We start from the raw sequence: 20904 nt of genomic DNA, 5'->3' as shown, positions 1-20904 counted from the left end.
TGTTTCGGATGTTTTTTTGTGATCGCGACACAATTAGCTACGAGCACAAAATTATGTTTGGATATGGCTATCTCTTGTTTTTCGCGGTTGGAAGCACGTCCAAGGTGAATAAACCGGTCCACATATAAAGTAGGACCCACATTGAATGATCCCTTGAGTTTTCAAAAAGCGATATATGCGACTGCATGGTATATACTTACGGATGCGATCATACCATCACTAATGCACCGGATCCCATCAGAACTCTGCAGTTAAGCATGCTTGGGCGAGAGTAGTATTAGGATGGGTGACCTCCCGGGAAGTCTTCGTGTTGTATCCCTCCCTCTTTTTTTTTTTTTTTTTTTTTTTTTGGTTGTTGCGTAAGACTATATAGTACAAACAGAACATCGTAACTTTTACATCGTGATGAACCACGCGACCCATAATACCATTTCGGAAAGCCCCAAGAGTATTTCTGGCAAGGCAATTGGTCTTTCTACCATTGGACCATTTCGGAGGCCGAAGTTTGACGTTTGAAGGTGTTTTGGATGTTTTTTTGTGATCGCGACACAATTAGCTACGAGTACAAAATTATGTTTGGATATGGTTATCTCTAGTTTTTCGCGGTTGGAAGCACGTCCAAGGTGAATAAACCGGTCCACATATCAAGTGGGACCCACATTGAATGATCCTTCGAGTTTTCAAAAAACGATACATGCGATTGCATGGTATATACTAACGGATGCGATCATACCAGCACTAATGCACTGGATCCCATCAGAACTCCGCAATTAAGCGTGCTTGGGCAAGAGTTGTACTAGGATGGGTGACCTCCCCGGAAGTCCTCGTGTTGCATCCCCCCCTCTTTTTTTTTTTTTTTTTTTTTTTTTGGTTGTTGCGTAAGACTATATAGTACAAACAGAACGTCGTAACTTTTACATCGTGAGGAACCACGCGACCCATAATACCAATTGGGAAAGCCCCAAGAGTGTTTCTGGCTAGGCAATGGGTCTTTGTTCCATTGGACCATTCCGGAGACCGAATTTTGATGTTTGAAGGTGTTTCGGATGTTTTTTTGTGATCGCGACACAATTAGCTACGAGCACAAAATTATGTTTGGATATGGTTATATCTTGTTTTTCGCGGTTGGAATCACGTCCAAGGTGAATAAACCGGTCCACATATAAAGTAGGACCCACATTGAATGATCCCTTGAGTTTTCAAACAACAATATATGCGACTGCATGGTATATATTTACGGATGCGATCATACCAGCACTAATGCGCCGGATCCCATTAGAACTCCGCAGTTAAGCGTGCTTGGGGGAGAGTAGTACTAGGATGGGTGACCTCCCAGAAAGTCCTCGTGCTGCAACCCTCCCTCTTTTTTTTTGGTTGTTGCGTAAGACTATATAGTACTAACAGAACGTCGTAACTTTTACATTGTGAGGAACCACACGACCCATAATACCAATTCGGAAAGCCCCAAGAGTGTTTCTAGCAAGGAAATGGGTATTCGTTCCATTGGACCATTCCGGAGGCCAAACTTTGACGTTTGAAGGTGTTTTGGATGTTTTTTTGTGATCGCGACACAATTAGCTACGAGTACAAAATTATGTTTGGATATGGTTATCTCTAGTTTTTCGCGGTTGGAAGCACGTCCAAGGTGAATAAACCGGTCCACATATCAAGTGGGACCCACATTGAATGATCCTTCGAGTTTTCAAAAAACGATACATGCGATTGCATGGTATATACTAACGGATGCGATCATACCAGCACTAATGCACTGGATCCCATCAGAACTCCGCAATTAAGCGTGCTTGGGAAAGAGTTGTACTAGGATGGGTGACCTCCCCGGAAGTCCTCGTGTTGCATCCCCCCCTCTTTTTTTTTTTTTTTTTTTTTTGGTTGTTGCGTAAGACTATATAGTACAAACAGAACGTCGTAACTTTTACATCGTGAGGAACCACGCGACCCATAATACCAATTGGGAAAGCCCCAAGAGTTTTTCTGGCTAGGCAATGGGTCTTTGTTCCATTGGACCATTCCGGAGACCGAATTTTGATGTTTGAAGGTGTTTCGGATGTTTTTTTGTGATCGCGACACAATTAGCTACGAGCACAAAATTATGTTTGGATATGGTTATATCTTGTTTTTCGCGGTTGGAATCACGTCCAAGGTGAATAAACCGGTCCACATATAAAGAAGGACCCACATTGAATGATCCCTTGAGTTTTCAAACAACAATATATGCGACTGCATGGTATATATTTACGGATGCGATCATACCAGCACTAATGCGCCGGATCCCATTAGAACTCCGCAGTTAAGCGTGCTTGGGGGAGAGTAGTACTAGGATGGGTGACCTCCCAGAAAGTCCTCGTGCTGCAACCCTCCCTCTTTTTTTTTGGTTGTTGCGTAAGACTATATAGTACTAACAGAACGTCGTAACTTTTACATTGTGAGGAACCACACGACCCATAATACCAATTCGGAAAGCCCCAAGAGTGTTTCTAGCAAGGAAATGGGTATTCGTTCCATTGGACCATTCCGGAGGCCAAACTTTGACGTTTGAAGGTGTTTCGGATGTTTTTTTGTGATCGCGACACAATTAGCTACGAGCACAAAATTATGTTTGGATATGGTTATATCTTGTTTTTCGCGGTTGGAATCACGTCCAAGGTGAATAAACCGGTCCACATATAAAGTAGGACCCACATTGAATGATCCCTTGAGTTTTCAAAAAGCAATATATGCGACTGCATGGTATATACTGACGGATGCGATCATACCAGCACTAATGCACCGGATCCCATCAGAACTCTGCAGTTAAGCATGCTTGGGCGAGAGTAGTATTAGGATGGGTGACATCCCCGGAAGTCCTCGTGTTGCATCCCTCCCTCTTTTTTTTTTTTTTTTTTTTTTTTTTGGTTGTTGCGTAAGACTATATAGTACAAACAGAACGTCGTAACTTTTACATCGTGAGGAACCACGCGACCCATAATACCTATTGGGAAAGCCCCAAGAGTGTTTCTGGCTAGGCAATGGGTCTTTGTTCCATTGGACCATTCTGGAGACCGAATTTTGATGTTTGAAGGTGTTTCGGATGTTTTTTTGTGATCGCGACACAATTAGCTACGAGCACAAAATTATGTTTGGATATGGTTATATCTTGTTTTTCGCGGTTGGAATCACGTCCAAGGTGAATAAACCGGTCCACATATCAAGTAGGACCCACATTGAATGATCCCTTGAGTTTTCAAACAACAATATATGCGACCGCATGGTATATATTTACGGATGCGATCATACCAGCACTAATGCGCCGGATCCCATTAGAACTCCGCAGTTAAGCGTGCTTGGGCGAGAGTAGTACTAGGATGGGTGACCTCCCAGAAAGTCCTCGTGCTGCAACCCTCCCTCTTTTTTTTTGGTTGTTGCGTAAGACTATATAGTACTAACAGAACGTCGTAACTTTTACATTGTGAGGAACCACACGACCCATAATACCAATTCGGAAAGCCCCAAGAGTGTTTCTAGCAAGGAAATGGGTATTCGTTCCATTGGACCATTCCGGAGGCCAAACTTTGACGTTTGAAGGTGTTTTGGATGTTTTTTTGTGATCGCGACACAATTAGCTACGAGCACAAAATTATGTTTGGATATGGTTATCTCTTGTTTTTCGCGGTTGGAAGCACGTCCAAGGTGAATAAACCGGTCCACATATCAAGTGGGACCCACATTGAATGATTCCTTGAGTTTTCAAAAAACGGTATATGCGATTGCATGGTATATACTAACGGATGCGATCATACCAGCACTAATGTACCGGATCCCATCAGAACTCTGCAGTTAAGCATGCTTGGGCGAGAGTAGTACTAGGTTGGGTGACCTCCCGGGAAGTCCTCGTGTTGCATCCCTTCCTCTTTTTTTTTTTTTTTTTTTTGGTTGTTGCGTAAGACTATATTGTACAAACAGAACATCGTAACTTTTACATCGTGATGAACCACGCGACCCATAATACCATTTCGGAAAGCCCCAAGAGTGTTTCTGGCAAGAAAAAGGGTCTACGTTCCAGTGGACCATTCCGGAGGCCGAAGTTTGACGTTTGAAGGTGTTTTGGATGTTTTTTTGTGATCGCGACACAATTAGCTACGAGTACAAAATTATGTTTGGATATGGTTATCTCTTGTTTTTCGCGGTTGGAAGCACGTCCAAGGTGAATAAACCGGTCCACATATCAAGTGGGACCCACATTGAATGATCCTTCGAGTTTTCAAAAAACGATATATGCGATTGCATGGTATATACTAACGGATGCGATCATACCAGCACTAATGCACTGGATCCCATCAGAACTCCGCAATTAAGCGTGCTTGGGCAAGAGTTGTACTAGGATGGGTGACCTCCCCGGAAGTCCTCGTGTTGCATCCCTCCCTCTTTTTTTTTTTTTTTTTTTTTTGGTTGTTGCGTAAGACTATAGAGTACAAACAGAACGTCGTAACTTTTACATCGTGAGGAACCACGCGACCCATAATACCAATTGGGAAAGCCCCAAGAGTGTTTCTGGCAAGGTAATGGGTCTTTGTTCCATTGGACCATTCCGGAGACCGAATTTTGATGTTTGAAGGTGTTTCCGATGTTTTTTTGTGATCGCGACACAATTAGCTACGAGCACAAAATTATGTTTGGATATGGTTATCTATTGTTTTTCGCGGTTGGAATCACGTCCAAGGTGAATAAACCGGTCCACATATCAAGTAGGACCCACATTGAATGATCCCTTGAGTTTTCAAAAAACAATATATGCGACTGCATGGTATATATTTACGGATGCGATCATACCAGCACTAATGCGCCGGATCCCATTAGAACTCCGCAGTTAAGCGTGCTTGGGCGAGAGTAGTACTAGGATGGGTGACCTACTGGAAAGTCCTCGTGCTGCATCCCTCCCTCTTTTTTTTTGGTTGTTGCGTAAGACTATATTGTACTAACAGAACGTCGTAACTTTTACATTGTGAGGAACCACACGACCCATTATACCAATTCGGAAAGCCCCAAGAGTGTTTCTAGCAAGGAAATGGGTATTCGTTCCATTGGACCATTCCGGAGGCCAAAATTTGACGTTTGAAGGTGTTTTGGATATTTTTTTGTGATCGCGACACAATTAGCTACGAGCACAAAATTATGTTTGGATATGGCTATCTCTTGTTTTTCGCGGTTGGAAGCACGTCCAAGGTGAATAAACCGGTCCACATATAAAGTGGGACCCACAATGAATGATCCCTTGAGTTTTCAAAAAACGATATATGCGACTGCATGGTATATACTTATGGATGCGATCATACCAGCACTAATGCACCGGATCCCATCAGAACTCCGCAGTTAAGCATGATTGGGCGAGAGTAGTACTAGGATGGGTGACCACCCGGGAAGTCCCCGTGTTGCATCCCTCCCTCTTTTTTTTTTTTTTTTTTTTTTTGGTTGTTGCGTAAGACTATATAGTACAAACAGAACATCGTAACTTTTACATCGTGATGAACCACGCGACCCATAATACCATTTCGGAAAGCCCCAAGAGTGTTTCTGGCAAGAAAATGGGTCTTCTACCATTGGACCATTCCGGAGGCCGAAGTTTGACGTTTGAAGGTGTTTTGGATGTTTTTTTGTGATCGCGACACAATTAGCTACGAGTACAAAATTATGTTTGGATATGGTTATCTCTAGTTTTTCGCGGTTGGAAGCACGTCAAAGGTGAATAAACCGGTCCACATATCAAGTGGGACCCACATTGAATGATCCCTTGAGTTTTCAAAAAACGATACATGCGATTGCATGGTATATACTAACGGATGCGATCATACTAGCACTAATGCACTGGATCCCATCAGAACTCCGCAATTAAGCGTGCTTGGGCAAGAGTTGTACTAGGATGGGTGACCTCCCCGGAAGTCCTCGTGTTGCACCCCTCCCTCTTTTTTTTTTTTTTTTTTTTTTTTTTTTTGGTTGTTGCGTAAGACTATATAGTACAAACAGAACATCGTAACTTTTACATCGTGATGAACCAGGCAACCCATAATACCATTTCGGAAAGCCCCAACAGTGTTTCTGGAAAGCAAATGGGTCTATGTTCCATTGGACCATTCCGGAGGCCAAAGTTTGACGTTTGAAGGTGTTTTGGATGTTTTTTTGTGATCGCGACACAATTAGCTACGAGTACAAAATTATGTTTGGATATGGTTATCTCTTGTTTTTCGCGGTTGGAAGCACGTCCAAGGTGAATAAACCGGTCCACATATCAAGTGGGACCCACATTGAATGATCCTTCGAGTTTTCAAAAAACGATATATGCGATTGCATGGTATATACTTATGGATGCGATCATACCAGCACTAATGCACCGGATCCCATCAGAACTCCGCAGTTAAGCATGATTGGGCGAGAGTAGTACTAGGATGGGTGACCACCCGGGAAGTCCCCGTGTTGCATCCCTCCCTCTTTTTTTTTTTTTTTTTTTTGGTTGTTGCGTAAGACTATATAGTACAAACAGAACATCGTAACTTTTACATCGTGATGAACCACGCGACCCATAATACCATTTCGGAAAGCCCCAAGAGTGTTTCTGGCAAGAAAATGGGTCTTCTACCATTGGACCATTCCGGAGGCCGAAGTTTGACGTTTGAAGGTGTTTTGGATGTTTTTTTGTGATCGCGACACAATTAGCTACGAGTACAAAATTATGTTTGGATATGGTTATCTCTAGTTTTTCGCGGTTGGAAGCACGTCAAAGGTGAATAAACCGGTCCACATATCAAGTGGGACCCACATTGAATGATCCCTTGAGTTTTCAAAAAACGATACATGCGATTGCATGGTATATACTAACGGATGCGATCATACTAGCACTAATGCACTGGATCCCATTAGAACTCCGCAATTAAGCGTGCTTGGGCAAGAGTTGTACTAGGATGGGTGACCTCCCCGGAAGTCCTCGTGTTGCACCCCTCCCTCTTTTTTTTTTTTTTTTTTTTTTTTTTTTGGTTGTTGCGTAAGACTATATAGTACAAACAGAACGTCGTAACTTTTACATCGTGAGGAACCACGCGACCCATAATACCAATTGGGAAAGCCCCAAGAGTGTTTCTGGCTAGGCAATGGGTCTTTGTTCCATTGGACCATTCCGGAGACTGAATTTTGATGTTTGAAGGTGTTTCGGATGTTTTTTTGTGATCGCGACACAATTAGCTACGAGCACAAAATTATGTTTGGATATGGTTATATCTTGTTTTTCGCGGTTGGAATGACGTCCAAGGTGAATAAACCGGTCCACATATCAAGTAGGACCCACATTGAATGATCCCTTGAGTTTTCAAAAAACAATATATGCGACTGCATGGTATATATTTACGGATGCGATCATACCAGCACTAATGCGCCGGATCCCATTAGAACTCTGCAGTTAAGCGTGCTTGGGCGAGAGTAGTACTAGGATGGGTGACCTCCCAGAAAGTCCTCGTGCTGCATCCCTCCCTCTTTTTTTTTGGTTGTTGCGTAAAACTATATAGTACTAACAGAACGTCGTAACTTTTACATTGTGAGGAACCACACGACCCATAATACCAATTCGGAAAGCCCCAAGAGTGTTTCTAGCAAGGAAATGGGTATTCGTTCCATTGGACCATTCCAGAGGCCAAACTTTGACGTTTGAAGGTGTTTTGGATGTTTTTTTGTGATCGCGACACAATTAGCTACGAGCACAAAATTATGTTTGGATATGGCTATCTCTTGTTTTTCGCGGTTGGAAGCACGTCCAAGGTGAATAAACCGGTCCACATATAAAGTGGGACCCACATTGAATGATCCCTTGAGTTTTCAAAAAACGATACATGCGATTGCATGGTATATACTAACGGATGCGATCATACCAGCACTAATGCACTGGATCCCATCAGAACTCCGCAATTAAGCATGCTTGGGCAAGAGTTGTACTAGGATGGGTGACCTCCCCGGAAGTCCTCGTGTTGCATCCCTCCCTCTTTTTTTTTTTTTTTTTTTTTTTGGTTGTTGCGTAAGACTATATAGTACAAACAGAACATCGTAACTTTTACATCGTGATGAACCACGCGACCCATAATACCATTTCGGAAAGCCCCAAGAGTGTTTCTGGCAAGAAAATGGGTCTTCTACCATTGGACCATTCCGGAGGCCGAAGTTTGACGTTTGAAGGTGTTTTGGATGTTTTTTTGTGATCGCGACACAATTAGCTACGAGTACAAAATTATGTTTGGATATGGTTATCTCTAGTTTTTTGCGGTTGGAAGCACGTCCAAGGTGAATAAACCGGTCCACATATTAAGTGGGACCCACATTGAATGATCCCTTGAGTTTTCAAAAAACGATACATGCGATTGCATGGTATATACTAACCGATGAGATCATACCAGCACTAATGCACTGGATCCCATCAGAACTCCGCAATTAAGCGTGCTTGGGCAAGAGTTGTACTAGGATGGGTGACCTCCCCGGAAATCCTCGTGTTGCATCCCTCCCTCTTTTTTTTTTTTTTATGGTTGTTGCGTAAGACTATATTGTACAAACAGAACATCGTAACTTTTACATCGTGATGAACCACGCGACCCATAATACCATTTCGGAAAGCCCCAAGAGTGTTTCTGGCAAGAAAAAGGGTCTACGTTCCAGTGGACCATTCCGGAGGCCGAAGTTTGACGTTTGAAGGTGTTTTGGATGTTTTTTTGTGATCGCGACACAATTAGCTACGAGTACAAAATTATGTTTGGATATGGTTATCTCTAGTTTTTTGCGGTTGGAAGCACGTCCAAGGTGAATAAACCGGTCCACATATTAATTGGGACCCACATTGAATGATCCCTTGAGTTTTCAAAAAACGATACATGCGATTGCATGGTATATACTAACCGATGAGATCATACCAGCACTAATGCACTGGATCCCATCAGAACTCCGCAATTAAGCGTGCTTGGGCAAGAGTTGTACTAGGATGGGTGACCTCCCCGGAAATCCTCGTGTTGCATCCCTCCCTCTTTTTTTTTTTTATGGTTGTTGCGTAAGACTATATAGTACAAACAGAACATCGTAACTTTTACATCGTGATGAACCAGGCAACCCATAATACCATTTCGGAAAGCCCCAACAGTGTTTCTGGAAAGCAAATGGGTCTATGTTCCATTGGATCATTCCGGAGGCCGAAGTTTGACGTTTGAAGGTGTTTTGGATGTTTTTTTGTGATCGCGACACAATTAGCTACGAGTACAAAATTATGTTTGGATATGGTTATCTCTTGTTTTTCGCGGTTGAAAGCACGTCCAAGGTGAATAAACCGGTCCACATATCAAGTGGGACCCACATTGAATGATCCTTCGAGTTTTCAAAAAACGATATATGCGATTGCATGGTATATACTTATGGATGCGATCATACCAGCACTAATGCACCGGATCCCATCAGAACTCCGCAGTTAAGCATGATTGGGCGAGAGTAGTACTAGGATGGGTGACCACCCGGGAAGTCCCCGTGTTGCATCCCTCCCTCTTTTTTTTTTTTTTTTTTTTGGTTGTTGCGTAAGACTATATAGTACAAACAGAACATCGTAACTTTTACATCGTGATGAACCACGCGACCCATAATACCATTTCGGAAAGACCCAAGAGTGTTTCTGGCAAGAAAATGGGTCTACGTTCCAGTGGACCATTCCGGAGGCCGAAGTTTGACGTTTGAAGGTGTTTTGGATGTTTTTTTGTGATCGCGACACAATTAGCTACGAGTACAAAATTATGTTTGGATATGGTTATCTCTAGTTTTTTGCGGTTGGAAGCACGTCCAAGGTGAATAAACCGGTCCACATATTAAGTGGGACCCACATTGAATGATCCCTTGAGTTTTCAAAAAACGATACATGCGATTGCATGGTATATACTAACCGATGAGATCATACCAGCACTAATGCACTGGATCCCATCAGAACTCCGCAATTAAGCGTGCTTGGGCAAGAGTTGTACTAGGATGGGTGACCTCCCCGGAAATCCTCGTGTTGCATCCCTCCCTCTTTTTTTTTTTTTTATGGTTGTTGCGTAAGACTATATAGTACAAACAGAACATCGTAACTTTTACATCGTGATGAACCAGGCAACCCATAATACCATTTCGGAAAGCCCCAACAGTGTTTCTGGAAAGCAAATGGGTCTATGTTCCATTGGACCATTCCGGAGGCCGAAGTTTGACGTTTGAAGGTGTTTTGGATGTTTTTTTGTGATCGCGACACAATTAGCTACGAGTACAAAATTATGTTTGGATATGGTTATCTCTTGTTTTTCGCGGTTGGAAGCACGTCCAAGGTGAATAAACCGGTCCACATATCAAGTGGGACCCACATTGAATGATCCTTCGAGTTTTCAAAAAACGATACATGCGATTGCATGGTATATACTAACGGATGCGATCATACCAGCACTAATGCACTGGATCCCATCAGAACTCCGCAATTAAGCGTGATTGGGCAAGAGTTGTACTAGGATGGGTGACCTCCCGGGAAATCCTCGTGTTGTATCCCTCCCTCTTTTTTTTTTTTTTTTTTTTTTGGTTGTTGCGTAAGACTATATAGTACAAACTGAACATCGTAACTTTTACATCGTGATGAACCAGGCAACCCATAATACCATTTCGGAAAGCCCCAAGAGTGTTTCTGGCAAGGCAATGGGTCTTTGTTCCATTGGACCATTCCGGAAGCCGAATTTTTACGTTTGAAGGTGTTTCGGATGTTTTTTTGTGATCGCGACACAATTAGCTATGAGTACAAAATTATGTTTGGATATGGTCATCTCTTGTTTTTCGCGGTTGGAAGCATGTCCAAGGTGAATAAACTGGTCGACATATAAAGTAGGACCCACATTGAATGATCCCTCGAGTTTTCAAAAAACGATGTATGCGACTGCATGGTATATACTTACGGATGCGATCATACCAGCACTAATGCACCGGATCCCATCAGAACTCTGCAGTTAAGCATGCTTGGGCGAGAGTAGTACTAGGATGGGTGACCTCCCGGGAAGTCCTCGTGTTGCATCCCTCCCTCTTTTTTTTTTTTTTTTTTTGGTTGTTGCGTAAGACTATATAGTACAAATAGAACATCGTAACTTTTACATCGTGATGAACCACGCGACCCATAATACCATTTCGGAAAGCCCCAAGAGTGTTTCTAGCAAGGAAATGGGTATTCGTTCCATTGGACCATTCCGGAGGCCAAACTTTGACGTTTGAAGGTGTTTTGGATGTTTTTTTTTGATCGCGACACAATTAGCTACGAGCACAAAATTATGTTTGGATATTGCTATCTCTTGTTTTTCGCGGTTGGAAGCACGTTCATGGTGAATAAACCGGTCCACATATAAAGTGGGACCAACATTGAATGATCCCTTGAGTTTTCAAAAAACGAAATATGCGACTGCATGGTATATACTTACGGATGCGATCATACCAGCACTAATGCACCGGATCCCATCAGAACTCCGCAGTTAAGCATGATTGGGCGAGAGTAGTACTAGGATGGGTGACCTCCCAGGAAGTCCTCGTGTTGCATCCCTCCCTCTTTTTTTTTTTTTTTTTTTTGGTTGTTGCGTAAGACTATATAGTACAAACAAAACATCGTGATGAACCACGCGATCCATAATACCATTTCGGAAAGCCCCAAGAGTGTTTCTGGCAAGAAAATGGGTCTTCTACCATTGGACCATTCCGGAGGCCGAATTTTGACGTTTGAAAGTGTTTCGGATGTTTTTTTTGTAATCGCGACACAATTAGCTATGAGTACAAAATTATGTTTGGATATGGTTATCTCTTGTTTTTCGCGGTTGGAAGCACGTCCAAGGTGAATAAACTGGTCGACATATAAAGTAGGACCCACATTGAATGATCCCTCGAGTTTTCAAAAAACGATGTATGCGACTGCATGGTATATACTTACGGATGCGATCATACCAGCACAAATGCACCGGATCCCATCAGAACTCTGCAGTTAAGCATGCTTGGGCGAGAGTAGTACTAGGATGGGTGACCTCCCGGGAAGTCCTCGTGTTGCATCCCTCCCTCTTTTTCTTTTTTTTTTTTTGGTTGTTGCGTAAGACTATATAGTACAAACAGAACATCGTAACTTTTACATCGTGATGAACCACGCGACCCATAATACCATTTCGGAAAGCCCCAAGAGTGTTTCTGGCAAGAAAATGGGTCTTCTACCATTGGACCATTCCGGAGGCCGAATTTTGACGTTTGAAGGTGTTTCGGATGTTTTTTTGTGATCGCGACACAATTAGCTATGAGTACAAAATTATGTTTGGATATGGTTATCTCTTGTTTTTCGCGGTTGGAAGCACGTCCAAGGTGAATAAACTGGTCGACATATAAAGTAGGACCCACATTGAATGATCCCTCGAGTTTTCAAAAAACGATGTATGCGACTGCATGGTATATACTTACGGATGCGATCATACCAGCACTAATGCACCGGATCCCATCAGAACTCTGCAGTTAAGCATGCTTGGGCGAGAGTAGTACTAGGATGGGTGACCTCCCGGGAAGTCCTCGTGTTGCATCCCTCCCTCTTTTTTTTTTTTTTTTTTTTTTGGTTGTTGCGTAAGAGTATATAGTACAAACAGAACATTGTAACTTTTTCATCGTGATGAACCACGCGACCTATAATACCATTTTGGAAAGCCCCAAGAGTGTTTCTGGCAAGGCAATGGGTCTACGTTCCATTGGACCATTCCGGAGGCCGAATTTTGACGTTTGAAGGTGTTTCGGATGTTTTTTTGTGATCGCGACACAATTAGCTACGAGCACAAAATTATGTTTGGATATGGTTATCTCTTGTTTTTCGCGGTTGGAAGCACGTCCAAGGTGAATAAATCGTTCCACATATCAAGTGGGACCCACATTGAATGATCTCTTGAGTTTTCAAAAAACGATATATGCGATTGCATGGTATATACTAACGGATGCGATCATACCAGCACTAATGCACCGGATCCCATCAGAACTCTGCAGTTAAGCATGCTTGGGCGAGAGTAGTACTAGGATGGGTGACCTCCCGGGAAGTCCTCATGTTGCATCCCTCCCTCTTTTTTTTTTTTTTTTTTTTGGTTGTTGCGTAAGACTATATAGTACAAACAGAACATCGTAACTTTTACATCGTGATGAACCACGCGACCCATAATACCATTTCGGAAAGCCCCAAGAGTGTTTCTGGCAAGGAAATGGTTCTACGTTCCATTGGACCATTCCGGAGGCCGAAGTTTGACGTTTGAAGGTGTTTCGGATGTTTTTTTGTGATCGCGACACAATTAGCTACGAGTACAAAATTATGTTTGGATATGGTTATCTCTTGTTTTTCGCGGTTGGAAGCACGTCCAAGGTGAATAAATCGGTCCACATATCAAGTGGGACCCACATTGAATGATCTCTTGAGTTTTCAAAAAACGATATATGCGATTGCATGGTATATACTAACGGATGCGATCATACCAGCACTAATGCACCGGATCCCATCAGAACTCTGGAGTCAAGCATGCTTGGGCGAGAGTAGTACTAGGATGGGTGACCTCCCGGGAAGTCCTCGTGTTGCATCCCTTCCTCTTTTTTTTTTTTTTTTTTTTTGGTTGTTGCGTAAGACTATATAGTACAAACAGAACATCGTAATTTTTACATCGTGATGAACCACGCGACCCATAATACCATTTCGGAAAGCCCCAAGAGTGTTTCTGGCAAGGAAATGGTTCTACGTTCCATTGGACCATTCCGGAGGCCGAAGTTTGACGTTTGAAGGTGTTTTGGATGTTTTTTTGTGATCGCGACACAATTAGCTACGAGTACAAAATTATGTTTGGATATGGTTATCTCTTGTTTTTCGCGGTTGGAAGCACGTCCAAGGTGAATAAATCGGTCCACATATCAAGTGGGACCCACATTGAATGATCTCTTGAGTTTTCAAAAAACGATATATGCGATTGCATGGTATATACTAACGGATGCGATCATACCAGTACTAATGCACCGGATCCCATCAGAACTCTGCAGTCAAGCATGCTTGGGCGAGAGTAGTACTAGGATGGGTGACCTCCCGGGAAGTCCTCGTGTTGCATCCCTTCCTCTTTTTTTTTTTTTTTTTTTTTGGTTGTTGCGTAAGACTATATACTACAAACAGAACATCGTAACTTTTACATCGTGATGAACCACGCGACCCATAATACCATTTCGGAAAGCCCCAAGAGTGTTTCTGGCAAGAAAATGGGTCTTCTACCATTGGACCATTCCGGAGGCCGAATTTTGACGTTTGAAGGTGTTTCGGATGTTTTTTTGTGATCGCGACACAATTAGCTATGAGTACAAAATTATGTTTGGATATGGTTATCTCTTGTTTTTCGCGGTTGGAAGCACGTCCAAGGTGAATAAACCGGTCCACATATCAAGTGGGACCCACATTGAATGATCCCTTGAGTTTTCAAAAAATGATATATGCGACTGCATGGTATATACTTACGGATGCGATCATACCAGCACTAATGCACCAGATCCCATCAGAACTCCGCAGTTAAGCATGCTTGGGCGAGAGTAGTACTAGGATGGGTGACCTCCCGGGAAGTCCTCGTGTTGCATCCCTCCCTCTTTTTTTTTTTTTTTTTTTGGTTGTTGCGTAAGAGTATATAGTACAAACAGAACATTGTAACTTTTTCATCGTGATGAACCACGCGACCTATAATACCATTTTGGAAAGCCCCAAGAGTGTTTCTGGCAAGGCAATGGGTCTACGTTCCAATGGACCATTCCGGAGGCCGAATTTTGACGTTTGAAGGTGTTTCGGATGTTTTTTTGTGATCGCGACACAATTAGCTACGAGCACTAAATTATGTTTGGATATGGCTATCTCTTGTTTTTCGCGTTTGGAAGCACGTCCAAGGTGAATAAACTGGTCCACATATAAAGTAGGACCCACATTGAATGATCCCTTGAGTTTTCAAAAAACGATGTATGCGACTGCATGGTATATACTTACGGATGCGATCATACCAGCACTAATGCACCGGATCCCATCAGAACTCTGCAGTTAAGCATGCTTGGGCGAGAGTAGTACTAGGATGGGTGACCTCCCGGGAATTCCTCGTGTTGTATCCCTCCCTCTTTTTTTTTTTTTTTTTTTTGGTTGTTGCGTAAGACTATATAGTACAAACAGAACATTGTAACTTTTACATCGTGATGAACCACGCGACCCATAATACCATTTCGGAAAGCCCCAAGAGTGTTTCTGGCAAGGAAATTGTTCTATGTTCCATTGGACCATTCCGGAGGCCGAAGTTTGACGTTTGAAGGTGTTTTGGATGTTTTTTTGTGATCGCGACACAATTAGCTACGAGTACAAAATTATGTTTGGATATGGTTATCTCTTGTTTTTCGCGGTTGGAAGCACGTCCAAGGTGAATAAATCGGTCCACATATCAAGTGGGACCCACATTGAATGATCTCTTGAGTTTTCAAAAAACGATATATGCGATTGCATGGTATATACTAACGGATGCGATCATACCAGCACTAATGCACCGGATCCCATCAGAACTCTGCAGTCAAGCATGCCTGGGCGAGAGTAGTACTAGGATGGGTGACCTCCCGGGAAGTCCTCGTGTTGCATCCCTTCCTCTTTTTTTTTTTTTTTTTTTGGTTGTTGCGTAAGACTATATAGTACAAACAGAACATCGTAACTTTTACATCGTGATGAACCACGCGACCCATAATACCATTTCGGAAAGCCCCAAGAGTGTTTATGGCAAGGAAATGGGTCTACGTTCCATTGGACCATTCCGGAGGCCGAAGTTTGACGTTTGAAGGTGTTTTGGATGTTTTTTTGTGATCGCGACACAATTAGCTACGAGTACAAAATTATGTTTGGATATGGTTATCTCTTGTTTTTCGCGGTTGGAAGCACGTCCAAGGTGAATAAACCGGTCCACATATCAAGTGGGACCCACATTGAATGATCCCTTGAGTTTTCAAAAAACGATATATGCGATTGCATGGTATATACTAACGGATGCGATCATACTAGCACTAATGCACTGGATCCCATCAGAACTCCGCAATTAAGCGTGCTTGGGCAAGAGTTGTACTAGGATGGGTGACCTCCCCGGACCCTACCTCTTTTTTTTTTTTTTTTTGGTTATTGCGTAAGACTATATAGTACAAACAGAACGTCGTAACTTTTACATCGTGAGGAACCACGCGACCCATAATACCATTTCGGAAAGCCCCAAGAGTGTTTCTGGCAAGGAAATGGTTCTACATTCCATTGGACCATTCCGGAGGCCGAAGTTTGACGTTTGAAGGTGTTTTGGATGTTTTTTTGTGATCGCGACACAATTAGCTACGAGTACAAAATTATGTTTGGATATGGTTATCTCTTGTTTTTCGCGGTTGGAAGCACGTCCAAGGTGAATAAATCGGTCCACATATCAAGTAGGACCCACATTGAATGATCTCTTGAGTTTTCAAAAAACGATATATGCGATTGCATGGTATATACTAACGGATGCGATCATACCAGCACTAATGCACCGGATCCCATCAGAACTCTGCAGTCAAGCATGCTTGGGCGAGAGTAGTACTAGGATGGGTGACCTCCCGGGAAGTCCTCGTGTTGCATCCCTTCCTCTTTTTTTTTTTTTTTTTTTGGTTGTTGCGTAAGACTATATAGTACAAACAGAACATCGTAACTTTTACATCGTGATGAACCACGCGACCCATAATACCATTTCGGAAAGCCCCAAGAGTGTTTATGGCAAGGAAATGGGTCTACGTTCCATTGGACCATTCCGGAGGCCGAAGTTTGACGTTTGAAGGTGTTTTGGATGTTTTTTTGTGATCGCGATACAATTAGCTACGAGTACAAAATTATGTTTGGATATGGTTATCTCTTGTTTTTCGCGGTTGGAAGCACGTCCAAGGTGAATAAACCGGTCCACATATCAAGTGGGACCCACATTGAATGATCCCTTGAGTTTTCAAAAAACGATATATGCGATTGCATGGTATATACTAACGGATGCGATCATACCAGCACTAATGCACTGGATCCCATCAGAACTCCGCAATTAAGCTTGCTTGGGCAAGAGTTGTACTAGGATGGGTGACCTCCCCGGAAGTCCTCGTGTTGCATCCCTCCCTCTTTTTTTTTTTTTTTTTTTTTTTTTTGGTTATTGCGTAAGACTATATAGTACAAACAGAACGTCGTAACTTTTACATCGTGAGGAACCACGCGACCCATAATACCAATTGGGAAAGCCCCAAGAGTGTTTCTGGCAAGGCAATGGGTCTTTGTTCCATTGGACCATTCCGGAGACCGAATTTTGATGTTTGAAGGTGTTTCGTATGTTTTTTTGTGATCGCGACACAATTAGCTACGAGCACAAAATTATTGGATATGGTTATCTCTTGTTTTTCGCGGTTGGAAGCACGTCCAAGGTGAATAAATCGGTCCACATATCAAGTAGGACCCACATTGAATGATCTCTTGAGTTTTCAAAAAACGATATATGCGATTGCATGGTATATACTAACGGATGCGATCATACCAGCACTAATGCACCGGATCCCATCAGAACTCTGCAGTCAAGCATGCTTGGGCGAGAGTAGTACTAAGATGGGTGACCTCCCGGGAAGTCCTCGTGTTGCATCCCTTCCTCTTTTTTTTTTTTTTTTTTTTGGTTGTTGCGTAAGACTATATAGTACAAACAGAACATCGTAACTTTTACATCGTGATGAACCACGCGACCCATAATACCATTTCGGAAAGCCCCAAGAGTGTTTCTGGCAAGGAAATGGTTCTACGTTCCATTGGACCATTCCGGAGGCCGAAGTTTGACGTTTGAAGGTGTTTCGGATGTTTTTTTGTGATCGCGACACAATTAGCTACGAGTACAAAATTATGTTTGGATATGGTTATCTCTTGTTTTTCGCGGTTGGAAGCACGTCCAAGGTGAATAAATCGTTCCACATATCAAGTGGGACCCACATTGAATGATCTCTTGAGTTTTCAAAAAACGATATATGCGATTGCATGGTATATACTAACGGATGCGATCATACCAGCACTAATGCACCGGATCCCATCAGAACTCTGCAGTTAAGCATGCTTGGGCGAGAGTAGTACTAGGATGGGTGACCTCCCGGGAAGTCCTCATGTTGCATCCCTCCCTCTTTTTTTTTTTCTTTTTTTTTGGTTGTTGCGTAAGACTATATAGTACAAACAGAACATCGTAACTTTTACATCGTGATGAACCACGCGACCCATAATACCATTTCGGAAAGCCCCAAGAGTGTTTCTGGCAAGGAAATGGTTCTACGTTCCATTGGACCATTCCGGAGGCCGAAGTTTGACGTTTGAAGGTGTTTCGGATGTTTTTTTGTGATCGCGACACAATTAGCTACGAGTACAAAATTATGTTTGGATATGGTTATCTCTTGTTTTTCGCGGTTGGAAGCACGTCCAAGGTGAATAAATCGGTCCACATATCAAGTGGGACCCACATTGAATGATCTCTTGAGTTTTCAAAAAACGATATATGCGATTGCATGGTATATACTAACGGATGCGATCATACCAGCACTAATGCACCGGATCCCATCAGAACTCTGCAGTCAAGCATGCTTGGGCGAGAGTAGTACTAGGATGGGTGACCTCCCGGGAAGTCCTCGTGTTGCATCCCTTCCTCTTTTTTTTTTTTTTTTTTTTTGGTTGTTGCGTAAGACTATATAGTACAAACAGAACATCGTAATTTTTACATCGTGATGAACCACGCGACCCATAATACCATTTCGGAAAGCCCCAAGAGTGTTTCTGGCAAGGAAATGGTTCTACGTTCCATTGGACCATTCCGGAGGCCGAAGTTTGACGTTTGAAGGTGTTTTGGATGTTTTTTTGTGATTCTGACACAATTAGCTACGAGTACAAAATTATGTTTGGATATGGTTATCTCTTGTTTTTCGCGGTTGGAAGCACGTCCAAGGTGAATAAATCGGTCCACATATCAAGTGGGACCCACATTGAATGATCTCTTGAGTTTTCAAAAAACGATATATGCGATTGCATGGTATATACTAACGGATGCGATCATACCAGCACTAATGCACCGGATCCCATCAGAACTCTGCAGTCAAGCATGCTTGGGCGAGAGTAGTACTAGGATGGGTGACCTCCCGGGAAGTCCTCGTGTTGCATCCCTTCCTCTTTTTTTTTTTTTTTTTTTTTGGTTGTTGCGTAAGACTATATACTACAAACAGAACATCGTAACTTTTACATCGTGATGAACCACGCGACCCATAATACCATTTCGGAAAGCCCCAAGAGTGTTTCTGGCAAGGAAATGGTTCTACGTTCCATTGGACCATTCCGGAGGCCGAAGTTTGACGTTTGAAGGTGTTTCGGATGTTTTTTTGTGATCGCGACACAATTAGCTACGAGTACAAAATTATGTTTGGATATGGTTATCTCTTGTTTTTCGCGGTTGGAAGCACGTCCAAGGTGAATAAATCGGTCCACATATCAAGTGGGACCCACATTGAATGATCTCTTGAGTTTTCAAAAAACGATATATGCGATTGCATGGTATATACTAACGGATGCGATCATACCAGCACTAATGCACCGGATCCCATCAGAACTCTGCAGTCAAGCATGCTTGGGCGAGAGTAGTACTAGGATGGGTGACCTCCCGGGAAGTCCTCGTGTTGCATCCCTTCCTCTTTTTTTTTTTTTTTTTTTTTGGTTGTTGCGTAAGACTATATAGTACAAACAGAACATCGTAATTTTTACATCGTGATGAACCACGCGACCCATAATACCATTTCGGAAAGCCCCAAGAGTGTTTCTGGCAAGGAAATGGTTCTACGTTCCATTGGACCATTCCGGAGGCCGAAGTTTGACGTTTGAAGGTGTTTTGGATGTTTTTTTGTGATTCTGACACAATTAGCTACGAGTACAAAATTATGTTTGGATATGGTTATCTCTTGTTTTTCGCGGTTGGAAGCACGTCCAAGGTGAATAAATCGGTCCACATATCAAGTGGGACCCACATTGAATGATCTCTTGAGTTTTCAAAAAACGATATATGCGATTGCATGGTATATACTAACGGATGCGATCATACCAGCACTAATGCACCGGATCCCATCAGAACTCTGCAGTCAAGCATGCTTGGGCGAGAGTAGTACTAGGATGGGTGACCTCCCGGGAAGTCCTCGTGTTGCATCCCTTCCTCTTTTTTTTTTTTTTTTTTTTTGGTTGTTGCGTAAGACTATATACTACAAACAGAACATCGTAACTTTTACATCGTGATGAACCACGCGACCCATAATACCATTTCGGAAAGCCCCAAGAGTGTTTCTGGCCAGAAAATGGGTCTTCTACCATTGGACCATTCCGGAGGCCGAATTTTGACGTTTGAAGGTGTTTCGGATGTTTTTTTGTGATCGCGACACAATTAGCTATGAGTACAAAATTATGTTTGGATATGGTTATCTCTTGTTTTTCGCTGTTGGAAGCACGTCCAAGGTGAATAAACCGGTCCACATATCAAGTAGGACCCACATTGAATGATCCCTTGAGTTTTCAAAAAACAATTTATGCGACTGCATGGTATATATTTACGGATGCGATCATACCAGCACTAATGCGCCGGATCCCATTAGAACTCCGCAGTTAAGCGTGCTTGGGCGAGAGTTGTACTAGGATGGGTGACCTCCCGGAAAGTCCTCGTGCTGCATCCCTCCCTCTTTTTTTTTTGGTTGTTGCGTAAGACTATATTGTACTAACAGAACGTCGTAACTTTTACATTGTGAGGAACCACA

At 42.7% G+C, this 20904-nt stretch overlaps 22 non-coding genes and 18 pseudogenes across 22 annotated transcripts; all 40 read left to right on the top strand.

Moving 5' to 3' along the window:
• Positions 1-200: 200 nt before the first annotated feature.
• Positions 201-319, top strand: LOC147947531 (5S ribosomal RNA; annotated as a pseudogene).
• A 400-nt stretch (positions 320-719) lies between these two features.
• On the top strand, positions 720-838 carry LOC147947530 (5S ribosomal RNA; annotated as a pseudogene).
• A 400-nt stretch (positions 839-1238) lies between these two features.
• Positions 1239-1357, top strand: LOC147947529 (5S ribosomal RNA; annotated as a pseudogene).
• A 384-nt stretch (positions 1358-1741) lies between these two features.
• On the top strand, positions 1742-1860 carry LOC147947528 (5S ribosomal RNA; annotated as a pseudogene).
• Positions 1861-2257: 397 nt separating this feature from the next.
• LOC147947527 (5S ribosomal RNA) lies at positions 2258-2376 on the top strand (annotated as a pseudogene).
• Positions 2377-2760: 384 nt separating this feature from the next.
• On the top strand, positions 2761-2879 carry LOC147947526 (5S ribosomal RNA; annotated as a pseudogene).
• Positions 2880-3280: 401 nt separating this feature from the next.
• Positions 3281-3399, top strand: LOC147947525 (5S ribosomal RNA; annotated as a pseudogene).
• A 384-nt stretch (positions 3400-3783) lies between these two features.
• On the top strand, positions 3784-3902 carry LOC147947524 (5S ribosomal RNA). The gene has a single exon (XR_015595966.1). It is a non-coding gene; the product is annotated as a 5S ribosomal RNA (ribosomal RNA).
• Positions 3903-4297: 395 nt separating this feature from the next.
• LOC147947523 (5S ribosomal RNA) lies at positions 4298-4416 on the top strand (annotated as a pseudogene).
• Positions 4417-4813: 397 nt separating this feature from the next.
• Positions 4814-4932, top strand: LOC147947522 (5S ribosomal RNA). The gene has a single exon (XR_015596011.1). It is a non-coding gene; the product is annotated as a 5S ribosomal RNA (ribosomal RNA).
• Positions 4933-5316: 384 nt separating this feature from the next.
• Positions 5317-5435, top strand: LOC147947521 (5S ribosomal RNA). The gene has a single exon (XR_015595873.1). It is a non-coding gene; the product is annotated as a 5S ribosomal RNA (ribosomal RNA).
• Positions 5436-5832: 397 nt separating this feature from the next.
• LOC147947520 (5S ribosomal RNA) lies at positions 5833-5951 on the top strand (annotated as a pseudogene).
• A 404-nt stretch (positions 5952-6355) lies between these two features.
• On the top strand, positions 6356-6474 carry LOC147947519 (5S ribosomal RNA). Its single transcript, XR_015595872.1, has one exon. It is a non-coding gene; the product is annotated as a 5S ribosomal RNA (ribosomal RNA).
• A 394-nt stretch (positions 6475-6868) lies between these two features.
• On the top strand, positions 6869-6987 carry LOC147947518 (5S ribosomal RNA; annotated as a pseudogene).
• Positions 6988-7390: 403 nt separating this feature from the next.
• Positions 7391-7509, top strand: LOC147947517 (5S ribosomal RNA; annotated as a pseudogene).
• A 384-nt stretch (positions 7510-7893) lies between these two features.
• On the top strand, positions 7894-8012 carry LOC147947516 (5S ribosomal RNA; annotated as a pseudogene).
• A 397-nt stretch (positions 8013-8409) lies between these two features.
• Positions 8410-8528, top strand: LOC147947515 (5S ribosomal RNA; annotated as a pseudogene).
• A 391-nt stretch (positions 8529-8919) lies between these two features.
• Positions 8920-9038, top strand: LOC147947514 (5S ribosomal RNA; annotated as a pseudogene).
• Positions 9039-9427: 389 nt separating this feature from the next.
• LOC147947513 (5S ribosomal RNA) lies at positions 9428-9546 on the top strand. Its single transcript, XR_015595871.1, has one exon. It is a non-coding gene; the product is annotated as a 5S ribosomal RNA (ribosomal RNA).
• Positions 9547-9941: 395 nt separating this feature from the next.
• Positions 9942-10060, top strand: LOC147947512 (5S ribosomal RNA; annotated as a pseudogene).
• Positions 10061-10451: 391 nt separating this feature from the next.
• On the top strand, positions 10452-10570 carry LOC147947511 (5S ribosomal RNA; annotated as a pseudogene).
• A 397-nt stretch (positions 10571-10967) lies between these two features.
• LOC147947510 (5S ribosomal RNA) lies at positions 10968-11086 on the top strand. Its single transcript, XR_015595797.1, has one exon. It is a non-coding gene; the product is annotated as a 5S ribosomal RNA (ribosomal RNA).
• Positions 11087-11480: 394 nt separating this feature from the next.
• Positions 11481-11599, top strand: LOC147947509 (5S ribosomal RNA). The gene has a single exon (XR_015596005.1). It is a non-coding gene; the product is annotated as a 5S ribosomal RNA (ribosomal RNA).
• A 381-nt stretch (positions 11600-11980) lies between these two features.
• Positions 11981-12099, top strand: LOC147947508 (5S ribosomal RNA). Its single transcript, XR_015595856.1, has one exon. It is a non-coding gene; the product is annotated as a 5S ribosomal RNA (ribosomal RNA).
• A 393-nt stretch (positions 12100-12492) lies between these two features.
• On the top strand, positions 12493-12611 carry LOC147947507 (5S ribosomal RNA). Its single transcript, XR_015595796.1, has one exon. It is a non-coding gene; the product is annotated as a 5S ribosomal RNA (ribosomal RNA).
• Positions 12612-13008: 397 nt separating this feature from the next.
• LOC147947506 (5S ribosomal RNA) lies at positions 13009-13127 on the top strand. Its single transcript, XR_015596013.1, has one exon. It is a non-coding gene; the product is annotated as a 5S ribosomal RNA (ribosomal RNA).
• Positions 13128-13522: 395 nt separating this feature from the next.
• On the top strand, positions 13523-13641 carry LOC147947505 (5S ribosomal RNA). The gene has a single exon (XR_015595965.1). It is a non-coding gene; the product is annotated as a 5S ribosomal RNA (ribosomal RNA).
• Positions 13642-14037: 396 nt separating this feature from the next.
• Positions 14038-14156, top strand: LOC147947504 (5S ribosomal RNA). Its single transcript, XR_015595991.1, has one exon. It is a non-coding gene; the product is annotated as a 5S ribosomal RNA (ribosomal RNA).
• A 395-nt stretch (positions 14157-14551) lies between these two features.
• On the top strand, positions 14552-14670 carry LOC147947503 (5S ribosomal RNA). The gene has a single exon (XR_015595822.1). It is a non-coding gene; the product is annotated as a 5S ribosomal RNA (ribosomal RNA).
• Positions 14671-15064: 394 nt separating this feature from the next.
• On the top strand, positions 15065-15183 carry LOC147947502 (5S ribosomal RNA). Its single transcript, XR_015595960.1, has one exon. It is a non-coding gene; the product is annotated as a 5S ribosomal RNA (ribosomal RNA).
• A 395-nt stretch (positions 15184-15578) lies between these two features.
• Positions 15579-15697, top strand: LOC147947501 (5S ribosomal RNA). Its single transcript, XR_015595891.1, has one exon. It is a non-coding gene; the product is annotated as a 5S ribosomal RNA (ribosomal RNA).
• An 889-nt stretch (positions 15698-16586) lies between these two features.
• LOC147947500 (5S ribosomal RNA) lies at positions 16587-16705 on the top strand. The gene has a single exon (XR_015595879.1). It is a non-coding gene; the product is annotated as a 5S ribosomal RNA (ribosomal RNA).
• Positions 16706-17099: 394 nt separating this feature from the next.
• Positions 17100-17218, top strand: LOC147947499 (5S ribosomal RNA; annotated as a pseudogene).
• A 398-nt stretch (positions 17219-17616) lies between these two features.
• On the top strand, positions 17617-17735 carry LOC147947498 (5S ribosomal RNA). Its single transcript, XR_015595895.1, has one exon. It is a non-coding gene; the product is annotated as a 5S ribosomal RNA (ribosomal RNA).
• Positions 17736-18130: 395 nt separating this feature from the next.
• Positions 18131-18249, top strand: LOC147947497 (5S ribosomal RNA). Its single transcript, XR_015596012.1, has one exon. It is a non-coding gene; the product is annotated as a 5S ribosomal RNA (ribosomal RNA).
• A 396-nt stretch (positions 18250-18645) lies between these two features.
• Positions 18646-18764, top strand: LOC147947496 (5S ribosomal RNA). The gene has a single exon (XR_015595878.1). It is a non-coding gene; the product is annotated as a 5S ribosomal RNA (ribosomal RNA).
• A 396-nt stretch (positions 18765-19160) lies between these two features.
• Positions 19161-19279, top strand: LOC147947495 (5S ribosomal RNA). Its single transcript, XR_015595877.1, has one exon. It is a non-coding gene; the product is annotated as a 5S ribosomal RNA (ribosomal RNA).
• A 396-nt stretch (positions 19280-19675) lies between these two features.
• LOC147947494 (5S ribosomal RNA) lies at positions 19676-19794 on the top strand. Its single transcript, XR_015595875.1, has one exon. It is a non-coding gene; the product is annotated as a 5S ribosomal RNA (ribosomal RNA).
• Positions 19795-20190: 396 nt separating this feature from the next.
• Positions 20191-20309, top strand: LOC147947493 (5S ribosomal RNA). The gene has a single exon (XR_015595874.1). It is a non-coding gene; the product is annotated as a 5S ribosomal RNA (ribosomal RNA).
• Positions 20310-20704: 395 nt separating this feature from the next.
• LOC147947492 (5S ribosomal RNA) lies at positions 20705-20823 on the top strand (annotated as a pseudogene).
• Positions 20824-20904: the final 81 nt, after the last annotated feature.

This window comes from Camelina sativa, chromosome 3 (assembly GCF_030686135.1).
Source record: "Camelina sativa cultivar CO46 ecotype springtype chromosome 3, ASM3068613v1".
NCBI lineage: Eukaryota > Viridiplantae > Streptophyta > Magnoliopsida > Brassicales > Brassicaceae > Camelina > Camelina sativa.
The sequence above is the reverse complement of the archived record's forward strand: the minus strand, read 5'-3'. Positions and strand labels throughout refer to the sequence as shown.